Raw genomic sequence first — 11,929 nt, 5'->3', positions numbered from 1 at the left:
CTCGGACAGGACCAGGACAGGAGACAATTGTACCAAGAACTTCCTGGGATGATCACCCTGAACTTCCTGAGATGATTGTTTTTATACGATCGTCGTTGGCACTGAGCCAACTGGTTGTTCGTCATTACGATGACTAATTTGCAGGCGCATGATGACATGCCCTTCTTCCTTCCTAACTTGTTGATGTTAAGAGTTGACATCTGATCTATTTCCGTGAGAATGTGCGATAATTTTTTTTCTCATTGACTGATGTTTACACTTTCTTCGAAAAAATTAATCTAACAGTAAAACTCAAAAATTTATGCTCTCAAACTGTCGGGCTTACAATAGCAAATAAATAGCTAATGTACAAATCCATATAATTTACAATTATTTTATGTAAAAATTGAATTGATTTGATGTAAGACTGCTTGATCGTGCCATATCAAGACATGATCCAGCGGTCTCACAAATATGAGAGACATGCTCCCATTGAACTGTGTAGTCTTCAATGATATGTTCTGCAAAACTTACTTGTGAGTTGCTCAGAATTTTTTAACTTCAATTTTCTTGAAAACATTTGAGAACAATGCTTCATCCCTTTGCTCAATAAAGGTTATACCAATGAAAATTCTAAGTACAATATGTTTTCATAAAACATACAATATGATATATTGAATTTTTAAGAAACCAATCATCATCATTAATTAAAAACTCATATTTATATATTATTGTAAATTTATTTTAAATGTAATAATTTTAAAAACTCCTAGCCTTTCATCATTTTCAAATTATATAAATAAAAAACAAATTAAAAGAAATTTATATTGCAAATGTTATGATGTCTTGTATAATTGCTTTAAATAATTACAAGAGCATTTGATATAATAAACCATAATATCATATGTAATAAAATATAAATGATATAACAAAAATAACATTAACTTATGCCATTTTTTTACTTTTCAAACATTTTAAATTTATTTTATAGAGAGAATTTTATAAATACAGATAAAATGATGATTAAAAAAAATTTAATGCTACAACAGTAAAAAGTAAATGAAGATTCATCTTTATGTTTAATTCTATTTTTTCATTCTACAATATTCATATAATTATATACAATTATATACTTATTATTTATATCACCTTATAATTACATATTTAACAAATATAGTTTATAATTTATGATAATTATATAATTTTATGCTTAAAGCTTTTGAATTCAAAATATAATTTTATTTTCCAATTTTCTTCATATACTCCTCTTTACTTTGACTTAATATCAGGGCTGTGGAGTCGCATAAAAATCTACCGACTCCAACTCCGACCAGGGTCAGACATGTTACCGAAAGAGACCCGGAAATTCTGATATCATCACGTAACCTCAGAATAAAAAATTCAATAAATAGAGTTCTAATAAAGATAGAACGTAAAAACTTTTTATTCCAAAGCTAAAAGACTTCTCTAAGTAACATATAAATATGTATTCGATAATATTTACTTTTCTGGCTGTTATATATAACAGAGGGAAAGTGTAGCGCTTGGTCAAAACATGACCCCTCCCAAATTTTTACATTTTTGGACTCGGGACACCTTGAAATTTCGAGATATGCAAAAGATTCAAGGTTTCTTCTATATGTGTGGATGTTAGACTGTGTATGTGGGGCATGATTTTGTTCACCCTGTTTGAAGCCTAGTAATTTCTGTGGTCAGAGTGGTCGGAATCGGAGTCAGATGGTTTAACACAGGAGTTAGTTATTAAGCGTCAAAGTGGTTGAACTAAATCGTGTCCCCATATACATTCTAACATCTTAGGCGAGAACATCTTAACGGGCTTTACTGTACTATTATAAAATGACAAAAAAGCTTACTTTGAGGGTAAAGACGAGTTTTATTATTTTTAAATAGTATTAATGCCCCTTTATATGCAAGCTACAGTGCCACATTTCCTTTCTTAAACTTTACCCATTCTGAGATTTTATTTAATATCTCAGAACAGAAAACAAAGAAATTAAACAAATTAGACGCCAACACACACATGCGCGCAAACTTTTCCCCTTTTATTGACTTTTTTGAGGGGTTCGGGAGGTCTCCAAACATGTAGATTTGCAAAAAAAACTTGGAGGGTCAAATTTGGCACAATTCCAATACTTCTCCATTTTATATACATAACAAGTTGGGAAGTAAAAAAGGAGTTGGAGTCGGCAGATTTTTTGATGACTCCGACTCCAGCTAAAACACCAAAACTCCGACTCCAACTCCACAGCCCTGCTTAATATCATTAACATTAATTTTTCAGTTATGTTTTTTAATATAAATTATTTTTTAACACATTTTTTTATTTTGATACCCAAAACTCTGAAGTCTAAATCAATGTATTGTTAGTTACAATATTTTTAAATCCAAATATCGACATCTAAAACCTGATAATTGTATATTAAAGCCAAGCAATTGCTGGATTATATTGGTCTATATTACTACTCCCATTAATAATTAAATGCTAAGTTATTTGGTATTAATCATTAATGCCAAATTATTTGTATATATAAACTATGCTGGGGTAGAAGTGATAGAAGGCTGAGGGCCATAATGGAAGTTATAGGCAATGGATGCCGAGTCATCTGCAGCCAGCACTGTAAATAACTGAGTGTGGTTAATCTAAATTAATAGTTTTGGAAGTGAAGATCAGACGAAAGTTTGGGTAGTGTAATAGGCAATACAATCCCAGAGTCTTGCTTCTGGCCTATTCTTTTCTTCCAGAACCTTCTAAATTAATTATTAAAATATTAATTTAATTATAATTATTAAGTTTATCAAGAAATAACATCTAACACCTACCTTGTGTACCAAATTACTTAAAATTTAATTATTAATAGTAGTAGTAATATAGTCAATATAATCTATCACTTGTTTGGCTTTAATATATTTTTAAATCCAACAAAAACAAAGAATATTGACATAAATTTAAAGTCCTTATACATTTTATAAAGTCCTTATCCTTGTCCTTTTAAGTTGGCATAAAAATTGAAAAAGAGACATATAGAATTCTACAAACACAGGTATCCCTTGTATAACATAGTTACGTTCCAAAAAAGTGCCATGTTATGCGAATTCATGCTATACAAAACAAAAGACTAATGCAAAATATAGGGTTACATTCCAGAAGTTAGCAAAAGTATACTATCCTTTTTCATTATTCAAAGAAATATGTTTATTAAAGCAACCAATAATTTATTTCTAATTAATAATTAATTAACAATCACAATTAAAAGTACTGTATTATGCATTAATATTAATTTTACTTAAATGAGTGTCTTTTATTTTTACAAAGTATTGTCATCATCTATATATATATATATATATATATATATATATGTAGTCTTGCATTTTTATTAGTCATGTTTTTTCTGTTGGTGGGGGTTAAAGAATCTGTCCAATGTCGATTCCTTTTCTCTCTACTTCAAGATTTTTCAGAAGTAATTACAGTAGAGTGTCGATTATCCAAATGTTGATCAACTTAAACGTCAGTTAACCAAAAGTGTTCCAGTTGGACTGTGTCGTGCTGAATCGAACGTTTTTTGATACTAGATTAACTTCTGAAGTATAATTTTTTTTGTTTTCATATTTTTTAATATATTTATTTTGTTTGTACAAAATAAAGAAATAATTTTTAACAATACAGTAGCCACAATTATTATTATAAAAATTTTTGTTAGGCTTAACATCGACAAAAATTCAATGCAAAGCAACACGCAATGGAGAACAATTTAAACATGGGATATATTAATATACTATTGTTGGGATATACTAATATACTATATTAATAATGTATTTTTTTGTACATAATTGGTTATCCGAAAAATCGATTTTCCAAACAATCCCAGTCCCCAATTGATTCAGATAATTGATGCTCTACTGTAATAGCACTGTAATTGTAGATATCCCTAAGCCTATTAACCTCAACCTGGTTTGGATGCCATTCTAAGACCGTCATTCTGACATCATCCCACTTCTTCAATAAAATGTTTAATAGCATATATTGATATTAATTCTCTTTTACAGAAGAAAACATATATCGCACCTTTTCAAGCCATACTGCCCAACAACAACAGACATCTGCCCAGTCTCTACCTGTGATATTATACTCTCTCCTTTCGAAAATAAAAACCGACACAAAACTTAATGAGTGCTCGCCCAACAATCTCACGAATACTATAAAAAAATTATTTCTGTCCGAAAAATAAAAGGCTGGAATTACAAGGGAGAGTTTCAAAGTTCGGAGGAATACTATCCGATCAGTATATACCGCGTTGAGCGTCAATGTCAACATTTGCTGAGTGCTCCTTCTCCCATCCACCCAGACATTAGTAAACAAAGAATTACAACTTGTTAATAGGGTGGTGCACAATGCTAGTTATTATCCTTCCAGGTTTTATCTATATATATAAAAATGTGTGTGTGTGTGTGTGTGTGTTGTGTGTGTGTGTCCTTCATGCATTACCACACCGTTTATCCGATTTCCGTGAAACTTTGGGAAGTTGTTTAATATACTCCAGCGAAGGTTTGTGGCATAGTACGATTGCCATGAAGCTTTGGAAAGTTTTTTAATACACTCCCGCGAAGTACATTTATCCTACAATAGATGGCGCGCGTTTACACGAGCATTTGCGCACAGTGTGTTCGATCGATTTCAAATTGTGAAGACCATTTCCCCCCTTCAAAAAATATCTCTATATATGCATTTGTGAACTGTTATTTACGATATTTGTAATAATTTTTGTTTAATCACTTTATTTCAACTTTTTTTGCTAATTATGTATTCGCTTGAACTTTGTTAAAACTTTAACTGTATCCCAAACAACCGAAGTTGTAGAAGGAAATTCACCTATTTTACCGATCTAGGAATCCCCCTTTTCCAAATTTTAATATCAACTCAAAATAATTTAAAAAGACAAATTACAATAAAACGGTTTATTATCCAACTATCAGAAATTTCACAACATGCCAAGGAAGAGAGGAAGGAGCAATCAAATAATAAAAATTATAAAGGATTTTAAAAAATATATAAAAATGAGGAATATCGCACTTCTGACAATCGCTGCAAGTGTATGGGCTAAATTTGGAGAATCCGTGCTTCTCGCATGGACAACTGTATGTGGCCACCTCTCACGTGTTGGAAAACCTTCCGATTTATTCGTGTATGCACCAGACGAAAATACAAAAAATATCGTGTATCCACGAGCACTCCAATAAATAAATAGAATTGAAACACTTTGAAATGTTTTCCCAATGAAAATGAATAATAATAATAAGTTTCAATAAAAATGATAAAATGAAAATTTATCATAACGAGTTTGCTTGAATTTCGTTTCTTCAGAGATCGCAGCAATGCGCGACGGGTAAGCTAGTATATATATATAAATGAATGTATGTCTGTGTGTCTGTCCTTCATGCATTACCACACCATTTATCCGATTGCCATGAAACTTTGGGAAGTTGTTTAATATACTCCCGCAAAAGTTTCTGGCATAGTACATTTATCCTACGATAGATGGCACGCGTGTATACGATCATTTCACAGTGTGTTCGATCGATTTCAAATCTTGAAGATCATTTCCCCCCTCCAAAAAAATATCTCTACATATTCGTTTGTGAACTGTTATTTACGATATTTGTAATAATTTTTGTTTAATCACTTTATTTCAACTTTTTTTGCTAATTATGTATTCGCTTGAACTTTGTTAAAACTTTAACTGTATCCCAAACAACCGAAGTTGTAGAAGGAAATTCACCTATTTTACCGATCTAGGAATCCCCCTTTTCCAAATTTTAATATCAACTCAAAATAATTTAAAAAGACAAATTACAATAAAATGGTTTATTATCCAACTATCAGAAATTTCACAACATGCCAAGGAAGAGAGGAAGGAGCAATTAAATAATTAAAATTGTAAAGGATTAAAAAATATATATAAAAATGGGGAATATCGCACTTCTGACAATCGCTGCAAGTGTGTGGGCTAAATTTGGAGAATGGACAACTGTATGTGGCCAGCTCACGCATTGGAAAACCTTCTGATTTATTTGTGTACGCACCAGACGGAAAAACAAAAAATATTGTGTATCCACAAGCACTCCAATAAACAAATAGAATTGAAACGACACTTTGAAATGTTTTCCCGATGAAAATGAATAATAATAATAACTTGTTGAGAAGAGGAAAAGGGAGGAGAAGAGAACTATTTGAAAGTAAAGAGCAATTAATACAGTAAAGGGGGAAATAGGTACCTTCTTTCCCGTGAGTTACGGGACGAGGTATTCTTTATTCCAATGTAATTTGTGAATATTTGTTTTACAATAAATAATAATAATAATAATAATAAGTTTCAATAAAAATGATAAAATGTAAATTTAATTTTATCGTAACGAGTTTGCTTGAATTTCGTTTCTTCTGAGATCTCAGCAATGCGCAACAGGTAAGCTAGTCATCTCTATAACCAGGTCAAAAACAAGTTGTTTCCACAGACTTTCCTCTGCAACAAGGATGAACTGAGGGTAGTATAACCCCGATACCATTTGTAGGCCTATATCACTGAGAGTAGTGCATGTTTTTAGAAAGCATGACTTTACTTGTAATTTTCAATTAATTTTATTTTTAATTTTAATTTTGGTTTCAGTATAAAGGCAAGAGTTTAATTATTTTATTATTTTTAGTTTTAATTTTTATAATTATTTTTAATAAGTTTTATTTATTCATTATTATTTATTTAATTTTGCCTACATTTTTAAACCTTTAATTACAATTTTTTTAATTAATTGCAATTCTTTTTTCTAATATTGAGTACAGACTCAATACTAGAGAGAGTGAAATCTTTATCCAATTGAATTTGTTAACACAATTAAATCAAGTGGTGTATCTTCACTTAGCCTTATTCTGAAAAAAATAATTATGTGATTTTAATGAGAAATTTGAATCCAGCAATAGAACTTGATAATGGCACTCAATTAACCATTGTTGACATGCAAAGAAATTTAATAATTGGTGATATCAATGCAGATTCACAGAGACATGTTTTCATTTCATGAATAAATTTAACTGTCTGTGATTCAGGCTTGCCATTTAGACTTAACTGTAAATAATTTCCTTTAAGACCAGCATATGCAATGACTATCAATAAATATCAAGGATAACATATTGAACAAAGTTGCAATTTCTTAAAAAATGTATTCTCTCATGGACATGTAGCAATGGCTTGAATCAGAGAAATAAACAATTTGAAAATATTTATAAATAAATAAATAATAAGTTTATTGCAAAAATTATTGTTTACAGTAAAATATTTCAAGATTGAATCGTAATTTTTTATATTTTACTTTAAAACAAGTAAAAGGCGAAGCCATTCTTGGGACGAGACTATGCTATGTCTCGGAGAGCGCAGCAACTCATGCGCAAATCTTGCACTCACGCCTGTTTGTAGAAACAATCTCAGCATTTTGTATTTATTTTGACCAAGTTCTCAGTCTCCTGACTACAATTCTGATTTATTTTATGTGCGCATGATTTGGTTACAAAATACTCTGTGCCATACCTCTAAGGTGTGCAACCGTTGACAGCAGTGCAATTTTAGAGACAAGACATAGTCTTGCCAATTAGTATGGATTCATTTCATAAAAAGAATATTTTCTTTGAAAAAATTAAAGCTCTGAGAATATCATAAACTGTAGCATTCAATGTGTTTATATAGTCTTAAATAGTACCAAATCATTTCCTCTTATTAAATGAATTCATAATATATTGTTTAACTAATGTTCATGTGGTTAAGAACCACTGGATTAAAGCTTTATTAAAGAGTAACTAAGAACAGACCTGGCCAACATAAAATGGTGGTTGATTAATGTTGCAACCCATCTTTATTTGGTAAGTACAGTCCTTAACTTCAGTAGCAGTGTCTTTCCATTCTAATTTAGTGATAAAATGACCTTATTAATAGCAAAATAGAAAAAAAAATGTTGCAACTAATATTAATAGCTAGTATTTCTCAATGATATAGAGAAGCTTACAAAAAGAGCTTTTCTGGGAGGTGTTGCAAGGCATTTCTTGAAAACTTTTCATCTACAAAACATTAAACTGGGACTGCAACCTCAAACCCACAGTGATGATAATGCATGCATATGTAGGGACAATCCCCACATACACATACATTATCATCATTGTCCTTACTTTGGGAAAACCAAAAGGTGTCAATTCCAAGTGAAATCTACTTTCATGAGTCAAAGTACAAATAATCCATCACAATATTTTTATTCTGTTGTAATAGTTTATTACGTCTTTTAAAATAAAAGTATGCACCAAAACATTGTTATACTAGTATTTATTTATGGTGATATAATAATGTTTCAGATAACATTTTTCTTTTTTGTAAAGGTATTACTTATAAAATATTTTTTATTTTGGAAAATATAAATATCAGATATTTCTATACATGTCAAAAGTGCTTGCAAGATATTTTGTATTTATTTTTGTGCTTTACTCATCAAAGCTTTATTAATGCTGAAAGACAGTGATCTTAAACTTTTATCCGATAAAAATCTGACATGACAAAATAATAATTTTTTTCGAGTATTTTATATCTCATTAATTCTGGAAACAAGTTAACTTTTAATTCTTTATCTCACTTTGCCTATATGTGAAACTGTTAAGATCACAATAAAGCTATTTCTAAAATTATAACAAAACCTAGCTAAAAATCCATAAAAAGAATATATCTGTCCTCATGTTCCTTGCTCAGTTTCAAAGCATGCATTTTTTTTTATTTATTATGCTACAACATAAACAAAAGGTATTAACCACAGAACATAGACCAACCAGTTCATAACAGTAGTTGAAAAATCTATTCTGAAAAATATGGAAATTACAAATGTGCTTGCATTTTGACAGACTGTAACATACATGATCAACCAAAAATGATGCTGGAATTGACAACAATTGCATGCCTGATTTTGTGGTTTCTTGCAATTCAGAATTTAACTGTACAATTCATCATTATACTTTAACAGCCAGCACACTACACTTTAGCAAATAAATTACAAGATTGAGTAAATATATTAAAATCAATATCTGTTGTTTTGAACAAAGTTGTTTAAACAGTACAAATGTTGTTTAAACAGTACAAAGTTTAAACATCTTATATTATTTGAAAACAGAAAGTATAGATTTTTGGGATTGTTTTAATTTTTTATAATTATTATTCTAAAAATTTGTTAAATTCAGATTGTAGTTTTCGTAAACATAAATTCTTAGATTTATCTTGAAGTCTTATAAATGAACAACTATTGGCAAGCGCCAAATCCGACAGATGGCGCTGTTTTTGAGCCAAGATGGCTGCCGAAACAGTTAAGGAACCGACCATGTGTTTGTTCAGTGCCTGAGACAATTTAGATTCTATCGGAGACGATTTAGATTCTATCGGTGACGACTACTGCGAAGACCAAATGGAGAACAAATCATTGAATTTATGTCAAATTTTAGACTATATCGGCGACAGGAAACATTGTCTTGTAGAAGGTGAAGCCGTTTTGGATATATGAGACGTGCACACACAAAACGTGTGCTACAAACTTTTGACTGGCCTATGTTGTATAAGTGCTGAATGACTTAGCAGGGCAGCCTTCAGATTGGCACTAATTTTAACTATTATGATAAATAAAACTATGTTTTTATATTGGAACATGGTGTATACTGCTTAAAATATTTAAATACTTCTCACCTGTTAACGTGTAATAAACACGCTATCACGTGTTTACAAAAACCAGACAGCCCCGCTTTGCACGTGCATTCTCCCTGTAATTGAGATGTATTAAAATTAAAATGCCAATATCTGAGATTGCAGCACTGAAGCAACAACGTGAACTTCGGTGTTGTTGTTAGAGTTTAATCCACAAAATATGATGTGTCCAGCATCCAAAACGGCTTCACCTTCTACAAGACAATGTTTCCTGTCGCCGATATAGTCTAGAATTTGACATAAATTCAATGATTTGTTCTCCATTTGGTCCTCGCAGTAGTCGTCACCGATAGAAACTGAATCGGCTCATGCACTGAACAAACACGTGGTCGGTTCCTTACCTGTTTCAGCAGCCATCTTGGCTCAAAACAGCGCCCTCTGTCGGATTTGGCGCTTGCCTATAACCTAGTAGTGGATTATGTTCCTCTGAGACCCTAGGCACAGTTTTGTTATAAGGCCCTTTATGTAAAAGCCATTCATGTATGTCTCGATTGTAAATAAAATTAAGAGAGAAAACGTTGGTGTATGGCTTAAAAACAATTACCAGTGTTTTTACATCAAAAAGATAATAAAATCATCAATTTATGAGTTATGTCACTGTTCTTTCAAGGGTGTAAAATATACACTTTTTAAATTTTCACTAAATTTTTACAGGCATACTATCATTTCGTTACGTTACTTTTGAGGTCCCTCAAGATGACAAGGCTCTCGATGCACACCTAGTGTGCTTATTGAATTTGCCACTTCTGCCTCATGAAATTAGTACATAATAAACGTTTGTTTAGCTTAATAAATGTGCTTTCTCAGTAGTAAGGTGTGTTGACTTTATAATGTTAAAGAATCTGAGTGTGAATAGGAGAGAATTAGTACATATATCAAACATTAACAAAAGAAAATAGCATATCTTTGGTAGGCCACGTGATTACTTATTTACAGATAGATATTTCATCTCTTAATTTTTCTCCTGTTTCTATTTACACTGAACTCTTATCAGCTATAGTGTTCATATGGAGAGGGACAAATGTGTCAAATATTTTGCTATTTTTATGAAACTCTAAAATATTTATTTATTAATATAAATATAAACTGTAATATGATATAGATCTAAACTTTTTCCATATTATTAATTAATTAATAGGAAAATATTTTAAAAATTATTTACATTATTTATATAGCCTATGTAATTCATATTACTTTTGAAATATAAGACATATTTATAAGATAAAATAATATTTTTTTATAACTTACTACTCAGTATAACTGTCACCAAAAAGCTGCAAACAAGAATCATCTTTACTTTCCTTTTCTCATCACAAGACTCCACTCAATCCAGCAAAAACAACACGTGACAAGACATCCAAACATTAATGTTCACGTGATGCATAAAAAAAATATCGATAAGCAACCTCTAGCGGTAAAAAATATATTTTGTTTTTGTCGTATTTCTAACAGGAATTTTCTCACTTATATTTATTTTATAAACATCTATGCCAATTTAACCGCTGTTACTTTAGTCGCCTTAGACTACATTTATAGTTTTACCATTTAAAAAAATATTTTTACGCTCCGTGGGCACTAAGAAGGCCTTTCTTATTATGCCCATTATGGATTCGGCCAGGCCCTTAATGGTGCAAGTAAATGGTGAGGCACGAGGCCCGACTTATCCGGATGGACCATCCTATTAAAATTCGGGATTTTTCAACTCGTCCGGCTCCAAGGACTATATACTACAAGGATAGCCAGATCCCTATTCTACAACGTTAGCCAGGAATGACAAGTTAGTGACGTCAGCACGAGGCCTGACCTCTCTGTTTACATAGAGCAGGATGTGCACGTGTTTAGTTTTCGCTTTTAATATTCGTCCAATTTTGTGATTAACGAAGTGATTTATTTTAATATTTCTGTAATTGTTTTATTTGACTAAGTTTTTTATAAGGTAAGATGATTTAAATATAAGTCATTAAATATTTAAAGCTATATTTTTATGTTAGGTGAAGAACAAAATGCTGAGTACTAGGTGTGCTGTGTATGGTTGCAATAATAACCTTCTTTTTTCAAATTGGAAGCAACCTGTTTACATCGGGTTTGATCAAAAAATGACAAGAGAAATACTTTTAAAATTAATAGCAGAACTTTATTTACTATCGTATAATGTAGTAGCT

The sequence above is a fragment of the Centruroides sculpturatus genome, unplaced genomic scaffold (assembly GCF_000671375.1).
Source record: "Centruroides sculpturatus isolate CEXI.00-Female unplaced genomic scaffold, Cexi_2.0 scaffold140, whole genome shotgun sequence".
In the NCBI taxonomy this organism is placed as follows: Eukaryota; Metazoa; Arthropoda; class Arachnida; order Scorpiones; family Buthidae; genus Centruroides; species Centruroides sculpturatus.
Note: the sequence above shows the minus strand (reverse complement) of the source record.